This window comes from Sus scrofa, chromosome 10 (assembly GCF_000003025.6).
Source record: "Sus scrofa isolate TJ Tabasco breed Duroc chromosome 10, Sscrofa11.1, whole genome shotgun sequence".
NCBI classification, from domain to species: Eukaryota; Metazoa; Chordata; class Mammalia; order Artiodactyla; family Suidae; genus Sus; species Sus scrofa.
This window is the reverse complement of record NC_010452.4, coordinates 10,659,971-10,683,131: the sequence shown is the minus strand read 5'-3', so window position 1 is coordinate 10,683,131 and position 23,161 is coordinate 10,659,971. Positions and strand designations below refer to the sequence as shown.

General features: G+C 40.6%; 1 long non-coding RNA gene across 1 annotated transcript in view; it reads right to left on the bottom strand.

Moving 5' to 3' along the window:
* LOC110255633 overlaps positions 1 to 22,153 on the bottom strand; it is a 139,135-nt gene extending 116,982 nt beyond the window's left edge. Inside the window, exon 1 of the long non-coding RNA XR_002336203.1 lies at positions 22,087 to 22,153. This is a non-coding gene — a long non-coding RNA (uncharacterized LOC110255633). The remainder of the gene's footprint in view (positions 1 to 22,086) is intronic.

Sequence of the window (23,161 nt, the reverse complement as noted above, 5' to 3'; positions counted from 1 at the left end):
TAAAATGACTAAGTCCAAATGTATGAATGCAATCCGTCTATTGACACATATTATTAAAACACTTTCCAGGAAGACTGTAGGACATCGCCAGCATGACTATATCATTACTGGCTTTGGAGATTTAGAAAGGGAACCAGAAAGCCCTAAAGAAAATTTCCCCTAGTGGGCAATTTTCTCTCGGTCCAGTCTTGGATCATCTGTAACAGAGCTCTCATCCAGTGATCTTGGAACTAAGCAAGAGAAGAGGGATTGGCTAAGCAGCAGTAGGGAGACTTGGAGAGTGAGCGGGCGAGTCTGCACAGGAAGAACAGGGACCTCTGGAATTTGGAGGAATATACATAAGCCATGAAAGAAATCAAACAGAAAGCAAGAAACCAATGGCCAAGACGACCAAAAATAAGTAAGTCCTAGGATTACAGTATTTCCCCCCACCCCCTGACCCCCGCCCCAAATAATTTGTTTTTTGGCTCTTCCCCTCAAGTTGTCTTCAGTAGTTTTCCACCTACAAATCCTTTCCTAAATGTGCTTTTCCTCTGAGCTCTGGCTCCAAGGAGCAGAGATTAAGCAGTAGGATGAGGGCAGTTTCGGGGCTGGAGGTCTTTAGTCACTGCTGAAGATTTTCTTTAATGTGCTAATGTCCTGCAGATCTAGGCAAGGTTTAGAAAAGACTAGAAATAAAGAGGTATCTTCCTCAGAGCACACATCTTTATTCATTTTGCCTTTGGCAGCAAAACAAGTTTAACGACTGCATTATTTAGTATCAATTTGGAGATTAAGGATACCTGTAAACATCTTTTTTCCATGTCCTTTGAATTCACCAAGGGTAAATCAGGAATTTCGCTGAAAAAGGCATTGGAAAAAAAAATCTACTGGGAAAAAAAATAAGGTTTTGGATGAGTCAAATTAAAACCATTCCATTGTCCTCAGAAATGATTTTGAAAATGAAATAAAATAGTTACTGCTGCTTTGAGCCTTGATGGGATCTCAGAAAGTTTGGAAGGCAACGTGCCAGGATGTTGATCGGTCATTAGAGGAAGCAGGCAGGGCTAGAAGAAGGGAAAGAGCTACTCTGGAGAGAAGCAGAGAATCGCTCCCAGAGAGGGGAAGAAGAATGGGAGCTCTTCTGCCCACTGCCCTGCCTCCAGAAGAGCCAGATTCTCAAAACAAATGGATCTCCCAGCTAATCCTGGCTGGAGCGTAACCACCCTGGATCTCCCAGCTAATCCTGGCTGGGACATAACTTTATCCCCCTGGCAAAGGTCCACCGTGCGAAGAAAGCTCTTTCTCAAGATCAAGGCCAGTACGGAGGGCTTTATTGATTGAGAACTGTAGGCCATCTGTCATCAGGGCGGCTACATGCCTTGGGCATTGGACTAACGGATATTTTAACTTTTGGTCTTGTGAAATTATGAAAATAGGCCATATAAATGTTATTGTAGTTAATACACATTTTGAATGCCCCCATCCCATGGCTAGGTTCTATAAGGTTAGGCCTCAGTATTTCTAAAATTTTGATGACTAGAGATTAAGACAAAAAGGGCTATTCCAAAATTGCCAGGAAAAAAAAATCTACCACCACTCCTCCTCCTCCCCCCGTTGCTTTGGCTACAAAGGTAGAAGCGGGAATTCTCAGTGGGGCAGCCTCTGAAGCTGTTTCCGTGAGCCCTCCTGGTCAATTACATCCTCATTATCCTTGGTATTACCACCGGGTTTCCATAAAGTAGTCCAGATGCAAGCTTTTCCTCTGACGATGTTGTGTTTTGTCTCATGATGTGCCACGGAGGCTGGGGTATTAGAGAAAACCCACCCCACGGTGCCAGCTGGAGGTCTGGTATGTCAGTGGAGAACATCTGGGAGCCCCGATCCCCTGAATGGTACGAAATAGATCTGAGGAAGAGCTGAACGCAAAGTCAGCGTTGATAGAGAGGTGGGCAGATGACAGAGGACTGAACCAGCCTGGAGAGTCAGCTGGGACCAGGATCACACTGAAGAAGTCAAAGAAAATAGAAGCCATCTCTGACAGCTTGGGGTATGGGACACCACGGTTTTTCTGGACTTTGCTATTTAAAGACTGTATTGGATTTTCATCCGAGGCAATTTGTGGGAAAACGGTAATGTCTTCTCCCAAGTCAGATGCTGCTGGCTCAGACTGAATGGTAATTGAAGGCCAGTGGAAGGTTCAAAGACAGGATATAGGGAATCCTTAAGATCTTCTTTGGGTTTAATTGAAATTCCATCTAAAAGCAATGGGTGTTTTAAAATGGAGTGCTTTCCATAGGCTTTCATAGGTTTTGTGCAACATAATTTATTGTGAACAGTAATGATTTTGTTTTCAGATTTCACTAAATAGCATCCATATTAATATTTATTTATACCTCAAGGTATGGCTACTAACCATAGAATAGTGCTCAATTTATTGCAAAACCTATTGTAATACAGTTTCCACTAAATTACATCATGCCCTCCTCAATTGTCAACCTTACTTTCCATGGCAACGAGAACACACTGGATGTTACACTAAGATCATAAATTATCTCTTTGTTTTTAATCTTTAATTGCACACCTCACACAAACTACTCCTATTTGCTCACAATATTTGGGCCTAATTCTCAACTTTACCCCCAATATTTTTTCCAAATTCTCTCAGACATTTCTTCCGAATCTGAAGAGCCCTAAGTAGCCACAATTACTTTTACCACAATGTGTACGTAGGACTGAGTGGAAAATAGTGGCAGATTTAGAATCTAACAGACCTGGATTCCAATCTCAGCCCTGCCGTTTACCAGCTAAGGACCTTGGGGTCTCCTCTAACATCTCCGCGCCTCAGTTTCCACGCCTGAAAGATGACGACAGTACCTACCTCCTAGACATACTGTGAAGACTAAAGGAGAAGGCCAGGTAACTTGAATAGCCAATTCCTGGCATCGTCAGTCCTCCCAAAAGTCTGCTGCTCCTTTGTCCCTCTGCATCTTCCATCAGGGCATCTTCTGGCCACTCCTTGGAAGTCAGCATTTCATCCGCAAGCTACCAGCTCTGTTCCCGTTACATTTCTGGTCTCTTAAGGACATAGTCATAGATCTTCTGGATGTTGTTGGTGGGTCTTGCTTTCCTACAGGTTGGCCTCCTGGGTAGTTCTTGCCTGATGTGTGGTTCCACACAGAATTCCGTGCAGAATCTGGCCAGGGCAGCATGATAGGCAGACTGGCTCATGGCACAGAAGCAGCTGTGCTTTGATGGAAATCAGGGAGAAGCCATATAAGTGCTACCTCGGCCATGCATTAACTGTTTGAGCATCAGTTCTTCCACTAAAACGCAGAAATGACAGTACATACATCGAAGCGTTATTAATGAGAACATTCACGTAAAATGCTTTAGAGGAGTTTCTTATTACCTACATGTCATACCCTTATTGTTTATGAACTGTAGCAGCATTTTGCCAATTCTGTTGCATAATAGTAATGTAATTATATAGTAATAGGTTCCATTTTTGGTTTATTATATGTCAGACTCAGAAATCTGTTTGTCACATGTGTCCATAGCCGATGACTCCCTTGGGCCAAGGCAGTCCCCTTGATTCTGTTCCCATTCACCACATGTGAACAAATTGCTCTTAATATTGCGGTGCCCAGTGGTCGCTCCCCAGACTCCTAGCCCAGTGCACAGTGTAGTACGTGAGGCTGCACTGCTTCCTGCTTCCGTTTATTTGTGCTTCTTTCCGCATCTTCCAATTCTTGCTGTCATTTCCACTGCTTAACCCAATAACGAAGTTTCTTCACAAGTACTCTCTTCAGTTCCTTCAAGTCATCTGCTAATTCTCCGTTAAGAGAAGCACTATTCCTGGCTTCTCATGGCTGGAGCTGTCACTCAAACAAGGATCCCTACCTACTCTCTGATGCAGCTCTCCCTCAGTGCAACTCGTGGTGCTACTTTTGCACTTCTTGGTATGCATCAACTTGCATGTCTTGGCCCATCAGGGGAGTGGCTGATGTTTCTCATTCTACATTCTTCTCCAACGTGGAGAAGTTATGCTGTGAGCCACACGGGAAGTCCTCCAACTCGGAGAAGAAGCCGTCCCCAAACATAACTGAACCACTGAACTGTTTCTTATTGGGGAAGACACGAAGGCTCGGTCGCGGAATACTGCGCAAGGCCTTTAAATGGACTGAAAAGATCACTGAGGATCTTTGCAAAGGAAAACGAGGCTCTGTCTCGTACACCTTCCTAGGTTGTGTGGGGATGCACTTTTCATGGACCTGGAGCTCTTTCTCAATCAGCTTAGAAAGTTCATATTAATGCAACTGCTTTCTATTCCTAGAAATTCTAGAGAGCCTTTTGCCTGTGGAGATGAAGCTGCCTGTAAACTTGTGCCTACGCCATAAGCAATTTTGCATCTCCTACACGAATCCATTTCCATATCGCTCGTTGCCTGAATACAGCTGCTCTTTTCATTTTCCTTTGAACAAGTTTTTAACATTTTCCCTCACTGATTAATGAAGTAAATAAAATCTTTGACGCTTTTCATTTTGTGTTTGTAGGAAGGTCAGGACCTCTCTTTTTTCAAAAATAAATGATCATTTCATGATATTATTTATCCTTTTATTCCCATGAGAAATCATAGCATCTGTAGCCCTTCTTGCTAGGGTACAATCTAGACTCAGCAAAATCTTTCTACCTTGCCCCCAAGTTTTATATTCAGTTGCCTTATCTTTAAATCTGTAAACACATCTCGTAGAAGGAACCTTAGTCTACCTTCTTGAATTCATCTATACATAGCTGAAATCTCAGGTTTTCATCTTGAAATTTCCTCTTGGGTCGGCCTGAAAAATCCTGAATCACCTACTTAGTGCTTCTCCATTTTGTTTTGATCAGTACTCATATTTTAGATGAATTCACTGATACGTCTAGAAAGGTCCAGAACATCCGGTTTTATGGGGAGAAGTCAGAAACCAGGCAAATCTCAGTGAAGGAAACTCTAGTGAGAGTGACTGTTAGGGGAAGAGGAAAAAGGAGAGAGGGGTGGCCTGGAACGCGTGGATCCTTATCTGAGCAGAAGGTGCCCTGGATCCTCGGCAGCTGGACACTGACAGGGAGTATTCTTATTTTGCTGGCTTTCCAAATAGTCTGTAATACCCTTGTGAGTGGAAACTAACTCAAACTAGTTCATTACATCCTTAGCACTTAATCAGTGCTGGAAAATAAGTGCTTAGCAAATTTTTTTTAAATTAATAAATGAATGAGTAAAAGAATAAAGCAACACACCAAGGAAAATATACCATGAGACAACTGGGAATATCAATTTCTTGGATAATACAAGGGTAGACCACAGATTTGTATTCAGCTTCTCTCCCTTTCCAAACCTGACTTGCATTTTTCCCACTCTCATGCTTTTTCCAGGTTGTGCTTGAAATATCCTCCCAAACTTCCTGACCATTTTGGATACAGAAATCCAATGCATTTTTTCACTATAATCCAAACTTTTTTTTTTTTTCAAGGCCACACCTGTGGCATATGGAGGTTCCCAGGCTAGGGGTCAAATCAGAGCTGCAGCTGCCGGTCTACCCACAGCCACAGAAATGCCGGATCCTTGACCCCCCTAGCAGGGCCAGGGATTGAACCCGTGTCTTCATGGATACTAGTTGGGTTCGTTACCACTGAGCCAAAATGGGAACTCCCCAAACTCTTTTATAAATGTTTTCATTAGGTCAGTCCCCAAAATATGCTATAATCCATCTTTTCTTTTTCAGTCTTCCATTTCTTCCAGTTTTATTGATATGCAATTGATATATAGCACCTTATAAATTCAAGGTGTACAGTGTAATGATTTGATGTCCATAGATCATGAAATGATTACCACAACAAGTTTAGTGAACATGCATCATCTCGTATCATTAGAACATTAAATAAATAGAAAAAATTTTTTCTTTTGATGAGAACTCCTAGGATTTACTCTCATAACAACTTCAGATAAACACCCCAGAGTGGAACTGCTGTGTGGTATAACAGTTCTACTTTTAATATTTTGAGGAATCTCACACTGTTTTCCAGAGTGACTGAACCAACTTACACTCCTACCAATACAGCATACAGGTTCTCTCTTCTCCACATCCCAGCCAACACTGAGTTGTTGTCTTTTTGATAATAGGCATTCTGACAGGTGAGGTTGTATCTCACTGTGGTTTTGATTTGCATTTCCCTGATGATGTAGTGATATTCAGCATCTTTTCTTATGCTTGTTGCCATCTGTATGTCTTCTTTGGAAAAATGTTCAGGTCCTCTGCTCATCTTTCAGTTGGGTTGTTTGCTTTTTTGATGGTTAGTCGTATAAGTTCTTCATATATTTTGGATTTAACCCATTATCAGATGCATCATTGGCAAATATCTTCTCCCATTTAGTGTGCAGCCTTTTCATTTTGTTGACAGTTTCCTTCACTGTGGAAAAGACTTTTAGTTTGATTTATTTTTGCTTTTGTTCTACTTTTTTTGGAGGGACAAATATGAAAAAAAAATTGCTGAGACTGATGTCAAAGAAAGTTCTGCCTATGATTTCTTCTAGAAGTTTTATGGTTTCAAGTCTTACCTATAAGTCTTTAATCTATTTCAAGCTTTTTTGTTTGTTTGTTTTGTTTTTGTTTTTGTATATTATGTGAGAAAGTAGCCCAGGTTTATTCTTGTGCATGTAGCTATCCAGTTTTTCCAACACCATTTACTGAAGAGGTTGCTTTCCCTTGTTGTATATTCTTGGCTCTTTTGTCATAGATTACTTGCCCCTGTAACTGTGGGTTCATTTCTATTCTGTCCCATTGATCTACGTGTCTGTTTTTGTGCTAGTACTGTACTGTTTTGATCACTGAAGCTTTGTCATATAGGTTGAAGTCAGAGAACTTTATACCTCCTGTTTTGCTCTTTCTCAAGATAGTTTTGGCTATTCAGGGTCTTTTGTGTTTCTAAACAAATTTTAGGATGATTTGTTCTAGTTCTGTGAAAAATGCATTTGATATTACACTGAATCTATAGATTGCCTTGGATAGCATGGTCATTTTAGCAATATTAATTCTCTCAGTCAGTGAGCATGGCATATCTTTCCATCTGTCTGTGTCATCTTCAGTTTCTTTCCTCCGTGTTTTACATGCCATCATATAAAACATCTCTGAATGTGATACAGTTTATGATGTTTGCATCATTGTACCACATATTACCATTAATTACTTAAGGACCCTCCCCCCCAAAATTCAGAATAAAATTTTTGAGGGCAAGAACCACCTTACCTTTCTATTCCTTGAAATGCTGAGACCATTTTTCTTATACACAGGGGGCTTTCAATAAAACTGTCTTGAATTAATGAATGAATACATGAACAAATGGACGTATCAATACCATTTGTTGTTGCAATTGTCTCCACCAGATGCTGAGGAACAAATTTAGACCATACTAGAATTTGACAGAGTGAAGCAAACTTCAAAGCCCTTCTCTGAGGATATTTACGCCCAAGATCCAGACTTGCTTGTTCCTGGGAGTTTAGCCATCTAGGGCTTCTTTAATATTTCCATTTTCCTCTGTTTTGCTGCTGCTAGTAAGCATGGCAATCTTCAAAGACTTTGCATAGGGTCCTCAAGAGATGGGCTGTTGAAAGGAGCATGGTCCCCTTACTGACCTTTACCAGCAAGGCTGTTGTACTGAGAATGTTCCAAATACACTGCATCCTCTGGTAACATCAGCCCCACATGTTCTGCACTGATGGATCGTAGTTTCTAAAATGCTGTAAAGACTTGGCAGGGATAATATTAGAACATTATGGATGAGCATGCTTTTTAGGCCACATGATAAATTAATGTTTCCATTTCTCAGTAACATTGTTTTCAGTAAGATTATTTAAAAGGATTAAAATATTTGAAATAAAGGACATAAGCCCTTGGCTTCTCCCTTTCAGAAAAAAAAAAAAAATGTATTAGGCTTGCTTGTCATGTCTCTTGTAGCTATAGTTGTGACTAGCTCATGGGGAAAGAGTGATGTACAATCCAGAGGTCCTTCAACTGTGTAACAGCATGAGGCACTCTCATAATTGCCGAGAAGCAGGGACCCTGATTTGCAATGAGGCCACACTTTCAGTTTCATTACAGCATCTTTCCTGATCAAATGTCTTTGTCTTTTTTTTCAGGGCCGCACCCATGGCGTATGGAAGTTCCCAGGCTAGGGGTTGAATAAGAGCTGTAGCTGCTGGCCTACACCACAGCCACAGTAACACCAGATCAAAGCTACATCTACGACCTACACCACAGTTCACGGCAACGCCAGATCCTTAACCCATTGAGCAAGGCCAGGGATTGAACCCGCATCCTCATGAATACCACTTGGGTTTCTTACCACTGCGCCTTGATGGGAACGCCTCCTGGTCAACTTTCAAATTGTCTACACCCCAAGGGAGTTGTTTGCTGGTATGTTAGCTGGTCTTTGCTCCCTTGTGATCATGAGCCAGACTCACATCACCTCATTAGCTCTTCCCTGTGTCAGGACTGTCATCTTAGAAGAATACAGTCACAAACAAGTTGGGCAACACAGGTGACATTTATAACTACCAAAACCCACTTGGAAAAGCCATCTACCTTCATTTGCAGGAGTCTGACCTCCCCAGTAGCCCACTTAGCAACCCTCTCCCACTTGTTCCACACCTAACTGGGGCACACATTTTGCCCCTCTGGTTTCAGGGAGCCTGCCATACAAGAAATACCCAATGCATGGGCTGCTGCAAGCTGTCTTCCTAATTTAGAGGCCTCTGGGGGCAAACAAAAGCCATCTCTAAAGGCTTTTTAACTTTTACCATAAACTTCAGCTTGAGTTGTAAAGTATATCTCATTGGTCATCTTGATCTGAAGTCCATTCCTGTCTCTAAATTCATCAGCAGTCACAGCTGCTGAGCCTCTGGCACCTGCAGGGTACCCCTGAGAGGGTTCTGCACACAGAGGGTTTTATAGGCAGCAAGCCTAATGGCAAAAATTTCAAGATTTGTTTTTCAAATAAGTGCATGTTAAGAAAAAAAAAAAAAAAAAACTTTACAATGTCAGTGACCAGAGAAAGTTTCATTGGTTAAAAAGAGCCTTATGAAAAATCTATCACACTGTTTCTGATTTAGACATGTAAAGAGAAACAGACTGACCTAGATTTAAGTAAGGGGCAGAAAGACAAGAAAGCAAGAGTGGAATCTTTAATGAGCATCATACCTGTGTTCAGATCAAGGACGCCTTTGATTTGTAATGTTTGTTTCTAATGAAGAAGCACTTCTTAAGTGAGAGGTTAACCCGCAGAAATCAATGCGGAGGCCAGAACATGTCTTGGGTTTAAGTGGTGTGTCTGGTCACGTTGCTTTAAATCTCCGAGGGCCGTAAAATCAAGCGAAGGCAGGACTGGTTTAGAGATCAGCAAATTGAGCTCTGAACCACCTTCTCCTGATACATTGCTTTGAGGTCTTCGATTTCTATTTTTCATACTTCCATTGCCACATGGGTTGGTAGTAGGACCAAGATTTGGTGCTGAGATCAGATCTTGGTAGAAAGGGGCACTCCATCCACAGCTGGCAGCACACAGCAGGATGCAAAAAGGAACATGCTACCTCTAGACAGTGTTGCCATGCAAGACACCGTCTCGCTCCAACACAGCTCTTCTGGCAGCACACAGCACCCCCAACAGTAGTTTCCAATGGTTTCTGAGAATAAGTGGTCACCAGGCCTCTCCCTCTCTCTCCTCCCCAAATGTAAATAGCTGCTTAGCTCACAAACAAAGGTCCCCCAATGTGAGATTTGACTGGAAAAAAATCAATATTATTCAAAATTTTTTTACATTTTGAAATTTTTATATAAAAAATAGGATATGTTATGGAGTCCAATAGAAAACTTAGCTAAATTTCAGTGACAAGACAGGATATATGGCACAGTTTTAAATTTTTCTGAGACCTCAGCCCTAGATGCAAATTGAGGTTTCAAAGCTGGCTAAATTCCAGCTTTGTAGCACAAGATGCCAAGGAGGCAGCATGGCTCAATGTTTCACTGCATCCCCGTACCAATCTATATTGACATCTTTAATGGTGAAAGATGTACTAAACCACATGCCTTGGAAGCATATTGCCATGTACTTTTTAGTTGGAGGCCATGCTGTGTAGTGGAGAAAAGCAGTGCATAAACCACAAGGCAACTGGGACACTGGTTTCTGCTCTGCCCTGCCAGCTGGGTCTCCTTGGGAAAGTCTCTTAGCCCATGTAACCTCAGTTTTCTCATCTCTAAAAATGGATTTACTGCCCCGCTTAATTCTGAAGTTAGAAGATAAGGTAAAGTATGGTGAAAAACACATCATGCATCCCCTATGGAATTCTACGAGAAGAGACAGGCATCCTTTGTACACCAATCCCTTTAAAAGGACAGGTTTGGTGGAAGACTGGTTTGATGACTGGGACCTCAAGAATAGACACAGACCCATTCATGAGTGAACTCCTGAATCTTAAGGGGACAAGCTTTTAGTGATCATATCTTCCTGATTTGCCTACAGCTTTCCTAAGGCAAGATTCCCTTCTCCTGTGAGGCCCCCCATCCACCCTTCAATCCCCATCAGCCCACAGAAGACCCCACTCTGATCTGGTCATCCTCCAGGAGACACAGAGAAGGCGCCTGCTGAATGTCCCCTCAAGCACCCAGTCTGGGCACAGTGACTGGTCTTCCAGTGGACATAGCTAAGAGCAGCTTACAGGGTAAAAGTCTTTGAAGTACCCTATTCCGTCACTGAGATGCAAAGATGTTTTTATTAGACCCCATGTGTATGGTGACTTTTTTATTTTGGTTTTTTATCGGAGTACGGTTGATTTACAATGTTGTGTTAGTTTCAAGGGTACAGTAAAATGATTCAGTTACAGATACACATCTATCCTTTTTCAGATTATTTGTCTTTACAGGTTATCACACAATACTGAGTATAATTTCTTATTCTATACAGCAGACCCTTGCTGAAGATCTATCCATATACAGGACTGTGTATCTGTGAATTTCAGGCTCCTCATTTATCCCTCCTCCTCTACCCTTTGGTAGCCACATGTTTGTTTTCTATGTCTGTGGGTCTATTTCTGTTTAGTATATAAAGTCGTTTGCATCCTTTTTTTTTTTTTTTTTGTCTTTTTAGGGTATCCTTTTTTTTTACATTATGATTTTCAAAGATTTTTTTTTTGCTGCAAATGCCATATTAAATAAGAATTTTAAACTGGAAAAAAATTGAGTAGTAATGATTTTTTTTTTTGGTCTTTTTGTCTTTTGTTGTTGCTGTTGTTGCTATTTCTTGGGCCGCTCCCGCAGCATATGGAGGTTCCCAGGCTAGGGGTTGAATCGGAGCTGTAGCCACCGGCCTATGCCAGAGCCACAGCAACGCGGGATCCGAGCCACGTCTGCAACCTACACCACAGCTTGCGGCAACGCCGGATCGTTAACCCACTGAGCAAGGGCAGGGACCGAACCCGCAACCTCATGGTTCCTAGTCGGATTCGTTAACCACTGCGCCACGACGGGAACTCCCGTAATGATTTTTTTCAGCAAAATAAACCAAATTTATGCTGCAGCTCCTTCTTCTTCTCCCTCTCCCCATGGTTCCTTCTAACCCAAGAGTATCTTTCTTGAGAATTAATTCCCGACATCATCCCTCTTGGGGGTCTTGCCATCCAGTAAGGACTTCTAAAGACAAAATTCTAAGAAAGGACACAGATTGGGATCAGCCAGTGCAACGTCCTCCGACCAACTGATCAGGCTCCCTGGGCAGCAGCGCATGGACTCAGTCTAGCCACCTTCCTGGGGGGACCTATGAGCAGCATGGAATGTGCTGGGCTCAGCTCTGCCCAGTGCCATCCACAGCAGAGAAAAACAGCCCAATATCCAAGCGATGAGGGGTCACTTGTCGTCTCCTCGCATACAAAAAATGAGCCATATGCAAAGCGAAGGCAGGCCTCCGTCTCCCACGGAGGGACTCAGACAGCGTCTGGCTGCACAATCCACCTCCAGGGCATGTGTGAGGGAGGCGCACACAATGGGTAATGGGAAACATTAAAAAAAGTGCAGCTGAAACACAGAGTCACAACTGCAAATGGCCCTTAACCAACACCAGGCCCCATCTGCTGTTCGTGTTTGAAGTCTGCAGACAGAGGCCTGGGCCATTCCACTCTAATTTCTCTTGCTGGAGCTCATCAGCAGTGGAATGCAGAGAGACTAAGCCTCTGGTGAGCGCTTGCTGTCAGGAACCAAAAGCAGGTCCAGGGGATGAGGCATGCGTGCCTGGATGACCCGGCTGTCTCCCGTCTCCCAGGGGAAAGAGATTCACAAGGTGGTTGGCAGAGGTGCCCACTTGGGGAGGAGCTGTGCCTGGTCTGTCTGTCAGATGGAGGAAACACACATCAGTCTGGGAAGCGGGGAAGTCATGTCTTATGGAGGAGGAATAACGAGGAGCTGGAAGAGAGACGTCTCAGAGACGCCCCAGGGCTCTCGCCCTCGGAAGGGTCCACAGAGAGATGCATGAAGCTTGATGTTTGATCAAACATTTTCGTCATCCCCCAGGGTGCTGTCTTGGGAAGGGGTGACCAGTCTGAACCCTGTCCTCTGTCGCCTTTCTGCGTCATCAGAACATCAGGAACTCCAATTGCTGAGCCAGCCCTAATGAAAATCTCTGATTCGGGTCATCCTGGAGTTACTGGTCATTAACGTGATGGTTCAACTCAAGCTCCTGATCTGGACCAAAATCCTCCAAACTACAGGTGTTCTTTCATCTCTTCTGCATGAACTCTGGCTATTTCTGGGTTTTCTTCATTTATTTTTCAAGAATTTTCTGGTCCTTAGTACAATAAAAACACATTCAGGTTTTCTTAAGAGTTAATTTCAGATTTATGGGGAGGCTGTGTGTCTAGAATTAGGAAAATAACAGGCAAATGTACGTCACATTCATTTCAAAACATCTGGCTCTTACTTCACTGGCTGCATTTTCATGGTGGTAAGGAAGAGATTCTTTGATTTTCATCCATTATTCCATTCATTCTACAAGTGTATATTGATACCTATTATATGTCTGTTCCATTCTAGATGCAGATCAGTTTCTGCTTAAAAGCAGATTCTTGGAGAACTGTGTGTTTTTTAAGAACCAGAACCTCAGCTCCTTTGCTACGAGCAATTCTCAAAACATAGTTCGGAAATTTACAAGCTCCTGCCCACCACTCACCTCCTGAAAAAAAAAATGTGTTTAATGAAGAATCCTTTAATTCTTGGGCATTCCATCTACAATATTAATTAGGAACTACTGGTCCACAGAAGATGATATAGGCTTGTTTCTCTCTGCTTCTCCCCACTAAATACCATTTAAAACCTTGGGAATAATTCAAGATGCAACCGAAAGAGAACCCTGGATGACAGAAGAAGGCAAACAGGTTAGGGACCCCAGCACTGGAGGAACAACACAGGCCCTGTACCTCTTACAAATTCCCACCCAGCAGAGGATGGTGACCCAGACCCCATGTTTCCTCACATCTAACTTAGCAAAAGAGCTGGCTCAGGGAGACTCGTCCTTGCATGCTATTTAGGAGGCAAGCCCAGTAGCAGCTTGACAACAAGCATCCAGAGAAGCACATCCCTGCTGTCAGGACTGGGATTCTCCGCTCCACCCAGAGATGCCCGGCAGCTCATCAAGGGGTCTCACCACAGTAATCACCCGATTTTAGGAAATGCTCTATTTCTAGGTTGTACCCAAGATGGTTGTATCCTTACCATCAAGAAATACCAGGAGTGCCTGCAAAGGGGATCCGGCCACTGTAAGAGGCCAACTCAGGAAGCCCCTTGTCCCCAGAGACTTCCCTCCTGCACCTAAAGACATAAAGTGACCAGATGGCATCATGATGAGGGAACCTCAGCACAACAGATGTCTTGGACCAGGAAGCCTCTTCCTCCCAATGGACCAGATACTCCCGATTCTGCCAAGATGCAGGCAGCCTGGAAAAATTCTTACATTTCCTGAGCAGCAACCAACGGGAGTCTTAGCTGCACCAGATACACCAAGCAGAAGAAATGAGCATGGCGGAAGTTCTTTTTTAAAAAAATTTATTAAATTAGAGTAGATTTACAATGTTGTGCCAATTTCTGAAATAAATTTACCATTGGTAATACAGCTCACAAAAGGAAGCCAGGATGTGCAGGTTGAACCTAAATAGAATTGCCTACTAAAATAAAATATTTGCATATAATTCAAAGTTTCCAAACATAGGTTAAATGCCCAGGATACAGTAGAAAAGTCACCTGTCAGGAAAATCACAATTTGAATGGTAAAATACAATAAAATGATACTGCCATCAGGATGGCAGAGATGTTAGAATTATCCAATAAGGGTTTTAAAACAGTCATTGTAAAAATGCTTCAATACACAATTATAAAGTATTGTGAAATAAATGAAAAAAAGACCAGAAAATCCCATGAAAGAAAGAGAAGTTATAATAAATGAACGAAATGGAAATTATATGAAAAGATATAATCACAGAAATTTTAAAACTTGCTGGATGTGCTTAATAGAGCTAGATGACAGAGCACAGAACTGGTGAACTTGAATACAGATTACTAGAATTTACCCACTCTGAAAAATGGAGAGAAGAAAGACTGGAACAAAAATGAACAGAGCCTCAGGGACCTGTGCAAAAATGACAAAAAAAAGTCAAATATTGGATATCCTAGAAGGGCAGGAAAAGCAGAGTGGAGCAGAAAGAGCATTTGAAGAAATAATGTCGGAAAACTTGCCAGATTTGGCGAAAGACACAGATAGACTGGCCCAGAAGTCTGAGCCAACGTGAGGAAAGCCACACCAAAACACATTATGATTAAATTTCTGAACAGTAAAGACAAAGGAAAATTCTTGAGATCATTCAGAGAGAAACAATGTCTCACCTACAGAAAAAAAAAAAAAAATTCAAATGACAGCAAATTTCACACCTGAAACAGCAGAAGTTAGAAGGAAGTGGCACATTTTTCAATATGAAAGAAAAGCACTGTCAGCTGCAAATTCTGTGTCCAGGGACACTTTCCTTCAGAAAAGATGAAGGCATACAGACATTTCAGGTGAAGGAACCCTAAAAGAATTTGTCACTAGCAGACCTACTCTTAAAGGGATAGAAATGTAAGGAAGTCCCACACTTTGCTCAAAGTGGGACAATGTGGGTATCTGTAGGTTAGTAACAAGTCAATGTACATCTTATAATATGCTTAGCACTGAGAAAGCTACGGAAAGAGCAAGAGCACAAAATACTGTAAACCAGTTAAGACGGAATCCTAAAAAATGTTCAAGTAACCAACGGGAACGCAAGAAAAGATAGCGACAACAAGAAACGGGAAACAAACAGAAAACCAATAATTAAATAGCAGACTAAAGCTCTGACATAGCAATAATTACTTTAAATGTAGAAGGTCTAAATAGGTCAATTTAAAAGATAGTAACTCGTAGTATGGATTTTAAAAAAGATACACACACAACCATTTACTGTTTACAAGAAAATGACTCCAAATTCAACAACATGCACTAATGTAAAAATATAGAAAAAGATATACCACACAGCATTATTCTTGAAAAAGCAGGCACTGTTTTATTACTATTTAAATCTGATAAAGGTGACCTCAGCAAAGAAATTTCCTAGAGACAAAAAGAGGAGTATTAGGAAGTGAATAAAGAATCAAAGCCCCCCCCCAAAAAAAAGAATCAAAGCCCAAGGAAGACCCAACAGTTCTCAGTGTGATGCACAAAAAAAATTGAGCTTCAAGGAGTTCCCATTGTGGCACAGCAGAAATGAATCTGACTAGTATCCACGAGGATGTGGGTTCAATCCCTGGCCTGGCTCAGTGGGTTATAGATCCCGTATTGCTGTGAGCTGAGGTGTAGGTCCCAGACATGGCTTGGATCCCGCGTTGCTGTGGCTGTGGTGTAGGCTGGCAGCTGTAGCTCCAATTCAATCCCTAGCCTGGGAACTTCCATATACCGCAGGTGCAGCCCTAGAAGCCAAAAAACAAAAAACAAAAACCAAAACACAAAAAAAACAAAAATTGAGCTTACAGTACCTGAAGCATATTCTGATAACGCTGAAAAGAGAAACAGACAGGTGCACACTGAGAACCTCAACAATCCACCTCTCAGCTGTAAAAACTGAATAAACAGAAACCTCAATTAAACAGAGTTGAGTTGGGGAATGAGGTGAGGGTCTTATGCTCTAGGATGAGAGCTGAGCCCAACAGGAAGGAGAAAGACCCCTCCTCTTCCTGGCAAGGACTCAACAAAGAATGAAACACCATGGATTATTTGTATTCTACAGCCCTCCCAACTTCCTTTTCCTCTGCATGCAAGTGTTTGCCTCCCCCTGCCCTGGGGGACTTGAACATGGCTTTCCATGGTTGCAGACCCTAAATTGCAATTCTCTACTGATTCTGAATAAACCCATCTTTGCTGGAGAAATATCTAGTAGCCTCTTTATTTCAGTCAACATAGCAATTCATATAACTGCTACACAGAAAATCAATGAGGATGAGGAAGATCCAAACACCATAATCAAGCAGCAGGATCTAATTCACCATACAGAACCCAACAACAGCAGAATACACATTTTTTTCCCCAAATGAGTATAGTATGTTTACCAAGATAAACCATATCCTGGGCCATACAACAAACCTCAAATTTTTTTAAAGAATTAAATTATACAAAATAGACTTTTTGAACATAATGGAATAAACCTAGAAACTGAAAACAGAAAGACAATAGAAAAATTCCCAAATACTTGGAAAGTAAACATCATGCTCTTAAGTTATCTATGGGTTAAAGGGCAGCCTTAAAACAAATACTAAAAATACATATGATATTACTTACATGTGGAATCTAAAAAAAAAAAAAAGCATAAAAATAAATTTATATGCAGAACAGAAACAGAATTACAGATTTTGAAAACAAATCTATGGGTACCCAAAGGGCCAGGTGGGGGTAGGGGAGGGACTGGGGGTTTGGGATTGGCATCCACACAGTGAGGTGTATGGACTGACTGGCCAATGGGGACCTGCTGTCGAGCACAGAGAACTCTACCCAGGATTCTGTGACTATCCATGTGGGACAGGGTCTGAAAGAACGGATGTGTGTATATGTATGACTGGGTCACTTTGCTGTCGAGCAAAAATTATCGCAACATTGCACATCAACCATACGTCCATAAAATTTTAAAAATTAAAAAATACATGTAATAAAATGAAAATGAAAAGATAACATCAAAATATTTGGAATACAGGTAAATCCATGTCAAGGGAGAAATGTATAGCCCTAAATGCTGATATTAAAAAAGAAAAGCTCTCAAATTAATAATCTAAGTGCCTTCCTCAAAAAAAAACAAAAACAAAAACAAAAACAAAAACAATAACAGCAAAATAAATTAAAAAACAAGCAGAAATAATAAAAATAATAAGACTATCTTTTCAAAAGTACAATGGAAAAATCAAAACAAAAGGCTTATTCTTCAAAAATATCATATGGTTGATAAATATTTAGCAGGACTGACGGGGAGTGGAAGGGAGACAAGAAACAGAAATGAAAGGATCTATCACTACAGACGCTGCAACCATTAACAGGATAATTAAAAGGATAATAACCATTACAAGGACTACAAAAAATGAACTCATAAATTTAACACCTTATAAGAAACTGGCCAATTCCTTAAAAAAAAGAAAATCACAAACTGTGAAACTCAACTAAGATCAAATAGACAATGTGAATAGTCCTATAACCATGAAAGAAACTGAACTGCATGATTTAAAAGCTTCACCAAAAGAAATCGCCAGGCCCAAATGGTGTCATGGCGGAATTCTACCAAGCTTTTCAAGAATCAACACCAATTTTACATGATTAGAAGAGGAATGAACATTTACAAACTCATTTTATAAAGTCAGCATTACAAAGATACTTAGATAATCACAGTATCGGAACGAAAACCCTACAGATTAATATCTCTCATGGAGTGAACGGTGCTGGAACAACTGGATGCACACGGGTGAAAAAATAATAACAACGTAAACCCAACCTCAAGCGAAACGTTGTGCCTTATATAAAAATTAACTCAAAATGAATCATAGACTTACACGTAAAATATAAAAATACAAACTTTCAGAAAAAAAGCAAAGGAGAAAATCCAGTGCTTAAGATTAGGCAAGGGTTAAGTTACTTAGTCTTGATACCAAAAGCATGATCCATAAAAGGAAAACCTGGTCAATTGTACCTCATCAAATTCAAAAACTTTGTTAGTAAAGATTATTGTAACAATACTCCAATTTTTTTTTAAAAGATATTGTTTAAAACAAGTATGAAAAGACAAATTACAGGCTGGGCTAAAATATTTGCAAACCTCATGTCGGTTACAAGAGTAGTACCTAAATAAGCAACGAACTCTCAAAACTCAACAGTCAAAAAACAAACAAACAAACAACTCATGTTGCAACAGAACAAAGGGTGGGGGAAAAAATGTAATTGTAATGTATACATGTAAAGATAACCTGACCCCCTTGCTGTACAGTGGGAAAATAAAAAACAAACAAACAAACAAACAAAAAAATCAAACTTCAAAATGGAAAAAGACATGAACATGCCTTTCAGTAAAGAGAGTACCGACACAGCCAATACGCACATGGAAAGATCATCAACATCAATAACTCTGGAGGAGACACAAAGGAGAACCACCCCATTTAGACTGGCTAAAATAAAAAAGAGTAATAGCAGAAAATGCTGTATTGGGAAGATTAGATAACTCATACATTGCTGGTAGGAATATAAAATGGTATAGCCATTTGGGAAAATAGTTTAGCAATAGTTTAAAACTAATCGTATAATTACCATACAAACCAGCAGTGGTACTGTGGTACATTCATCCCGGAGAAATACAAACTTTACATTCATCCAAAAACCTGTATATGTGTGTTCAGAGCAGCTTTATTCATAACAGACAAAAACTGTTAATAACCCATCTATTCTTCAGGGGATGGATCAGACTATAATTTTGTCCTCAACAATAATTGATAGTTAATTACCTACTTGGTGAGATGAATGAAAGACAGAGATGAATGCGTCAATACTAACACGTGGATAGCTGACCTCCGTTCAATGACCTCTGCACCAGGAGTGTTTACATGTTAATAAGGGATCATGCATTTTAAATGATTATTTTCAACTACCTCTAATTATCTTGAGATATTTGGGGACAGGTAGAGTCTTACGCTTCCTCTAAAATTTTACTACATTTAACATATAAGGCCAGGAAGAAATGTGAGTATTGAATTTGTCTATTATGCTTAACTTCTGTCCTTAAATTTTTTTTTTTTTTTGGTCTTTTTGTCTTTGTTGTTGTTGTTGCTATTTCTTGGGCCGCTCCCGCGGCATATGGAGGTTCCCAGGCTAGGGGTTGAATTGGAGCTGTAGCCACCGGCCTATGCCAGAGCCACAGCAACGCGGGATCCAAGCCACGTCTGCAACCTACACCACAGCTTGCGGCAACGCCGGATCGTTAACCCACTGAGCAAGGGCAGGGACCGAACCCGCAACCTCATGGTTCCTAGTCGGATTCGTTAACCACTGTGCCACAACAGGAACTCCCTGTCCTTAAATTTTATTTTCACTCTTCTAAGAAAGTAAAATGTGTGGTGTTCCCATTGTGGCACAGCAAAAACAAATCTGACTAGGAACCATGAAGTTGCAGGTTCGATCCCTGGCCTCGCTCAGTGGGATAAGGAACCAGCGTTGCCGTGAGCTGTGGTGTAGGTCACAGATGTGGCTCGGATCCTGCATTACTGTGGCTGTGGTGGAGGCCGGCAGCTGCAGCTTCAATTGAACACCTAGCCTGGGAACCTCCATATGCCACAGGTGCAGCCCTAAAAAGACAAAAAGAAAAAAAAAAAAAAAGAAAAGAAAGTAAAGTGTGTTTTTATGAGTGCCACCCGTCAGATAACATAATTTCATGGAAATGAAAGATAACATACAACTCATTATTAATAGTTATGTATGTGGCTCTTTGTTTCATCAAAGGGTAGTAAAAAGTGGATTAGAGTGATTATGAATTGCTTAAAAGTACAATTTTCTTGGCTAGAGAGTACTAAATCTACAACGAAGTGATCTATAATAGTGGAAATAAATTAGTAAATGAGAAATGATTCCAAATAAGCGATCAATCTCCCATTTCATTCTCCCCACCATCCCTCCAAAACAATGTATTGATTTCTCTATATCACAAAGACCATATAACAACTTAAATGATTACATTTCTCACTTCTCAATTATTCAGCTTGAAAAATCTGCTCACAAGTTCAGGAATAGAAGATCTATACTATCTAACTCCAGCTAAAATACAGTTCCTTAAATAGTATTTGCTAAATTCATTCTGAAAAGCATAACAGACGGGTCAGTATCAAAATCCTTCATCTGCAAGTTAACAACAACAACAAAAACGTAAGCGTAAGCAAAAGACTCGAATAGACGTTTCTCTGAGGAAGATGTATAAATGGTGAGTAAGGTCATGAAATGGTGCTAAACATTACTGGTCATAAGGCAAAGGCAAATTGAAACACAATAAAATACTACTTCATACCAATTAGGCTGACTATTATTTTAAAACACGGAAGATAATTAGTGTTGATGAAAATGTAAAGTGGACCCCTCAAGCATTTTGCTGGCGGAAATGTAAAACCTTGTAGCCACAATGGAACAATTTGGTGGTTTCTCAAAAACTGAAACAGTATCACTGTATGATCTAGCAATTCCACTTGTAGATACATATCAAAAAATGGAAAACAAGATTTGGATATGTGCACACCAGTTCATAGCAACGTTATTTCCAATAGCGAAAACACCCAAATGACGTCCATCGAAGGATTAAGATGAATAGGTAAACAAAATCTGGAGAGATAAAGATAGGTAGATAGAGGACAGATAGATAGCCAGACAGATTACAGAATATGACTCAGCCTTTTAAATTATAAAAATTCTATACCATGGATGAAAATTGAAAAAATCATGATAAATGAGATAAACCAGCACGAAATGATAAATATAGTATGATTTCATGCATGTGAAGAAAATAAGCAAATTCACTGAGACATAAAGCACAATAGAGGTGAACAGGGCTTGGGGTAAAAGGAAAGGGGACTTTTTTTTTAATGGCTTCAGAGTTTCTGTTTGAGATGATGAAAAAGTTCTGAAAATGGATAACAGCAATGGTTACACAACACTGTGAGTGTAATTCTTTTGAACTGTACCCTCAATATGTTATGTACAATTTATCCTAATAAATAAAAGAACAACAACAATGAACTACCATTACACATCTATGAAAATGGTTAAAATTTATATGACTGAAAATCGTGAGTATTGGTGAGGAGGTAGAGCAAATGAAACTGCTGATGGAGGTACAAAAGGATACAAATATTTTGTAAAACAGTCTGACGATATCTTACGAAGTTCAACATATACTCACTTCTCCTTGATTTTTATTGAGGAGAAATGAAAACACATGTCCACACAAAGGCTTTTAAAATAATTCTTAAAGCAGTATTATTCAAAAAGGCACAAAACAAAAACAACCCACATACCCATCAGCTGATGATATATATATATATATATATATATATATATATATATGTGTGTGTGTGTGTGTGTGTGTGTGTGTGTGTATATATATATATATTCTTACTAGGGAGTATTACATGGCAATGAAAAAGGAACAAAATCTTAACACATGCAACAACATAGAGAATCTCAAAATAATTTATGCTGAGTGATGAAATCCAGATGAAAAAATAATGTATATTCTATGATTCAATTTCTACGAAATTCTAAAAATAGGCAAGCCCCTAAAAGGCAGGTCAAGTGGTTGTTTGAAGCTGGGAATCAGAGTGAGTTTTGAATGGGCAGGAGGAAACTTTTTGATAAGATTACACAAATTGTTTTATGCACTGACTGTAGCAGTAGTTACACAACTGTATAAAGCTCAGGAAGTTCATATGTTAAACAAAGAAACAAAAAAACAAAGCCACTCACTTTTCTCCTGTGCAGTACTAAGAGCCCCGGCCTCCAGCATCCCGTTGCTGCCATTCCCGTAGAATCTGGGAAGGGATGGGACAAAGGTTGAGTTTGGTCCTTTGCTCTGCTCGAACCTTCTAGCCCGCATGGTTTTCCCTAATTGCTTACAGTATTTCTCCAAAATATTATGAAGACTAAAGTATTTCTTTTGAAAGCAAAACTCTTCCACTTTCAAACAAAAATAGCAATAAATATATCCACTTAGTTTGGGCTTTGGCTTTTGCTCTGTCTATTCTCTCATCCTAGTCCCCACTACTGCTTCTTCAAAAATCTTAGAACAAGGTAGGAGTTTCTGCTGTGGCACAATGGGTTAAGGATATGGCATTGTCTCTGCATCTGCTCCTGTCACTGCTGAGCCGTGGGTTCGATTCTTGGCCTGGCGAAGTGGGATAAGGATCTGGTGTTGCTGAGGCACAGGTCCCTGGCCCAGGAAATTCCATATGCCCTGGGTGTGGTCAAAACAAAACAAACAAACAAATACACAAAAACACGATAAACTACCCTGCCCACAGCCCACATCAACTCCATGAACATTGTCCATGGAGTTCCAGTCATGGCACAGTGGAAATGAATGACTAGCATCCATAAGGATATGGGTTCGATCCCTGGCCTCACTCCATGGAGTAAGGATCCGGTGTTGCGGTGGGCTGTGGTGTAGGTCGCATACACGGCTCGGATCTGGCATTGCTGTGGCTATGGTGTAGGCCGGTGGCTCCGTCTCTGATTTGACCCATAGCCTGGGAACCTCCATATGGTGCGGGTGTGGCCCTATAAAGACAAAAAAACAAAAAATAAACAACAAAAACATTATCCAATATCCATCATGAAACAGTGTTTAAGTTGCAAACACATTCCTCAAACACACTTAACAGCCAATGGAAAATGTCTTTGAATTCCTTTCCTTATCTAGCAAACAGCAAGCTGGGAGCCAAGGTAAGAGCAGAAAGGCTGGAGGAAGAAATAAAGAAAAGGCTATAACGCACAGTTATATGAAGTAATACATTATCCACCACAGCAGGAGCCCTAATATGTC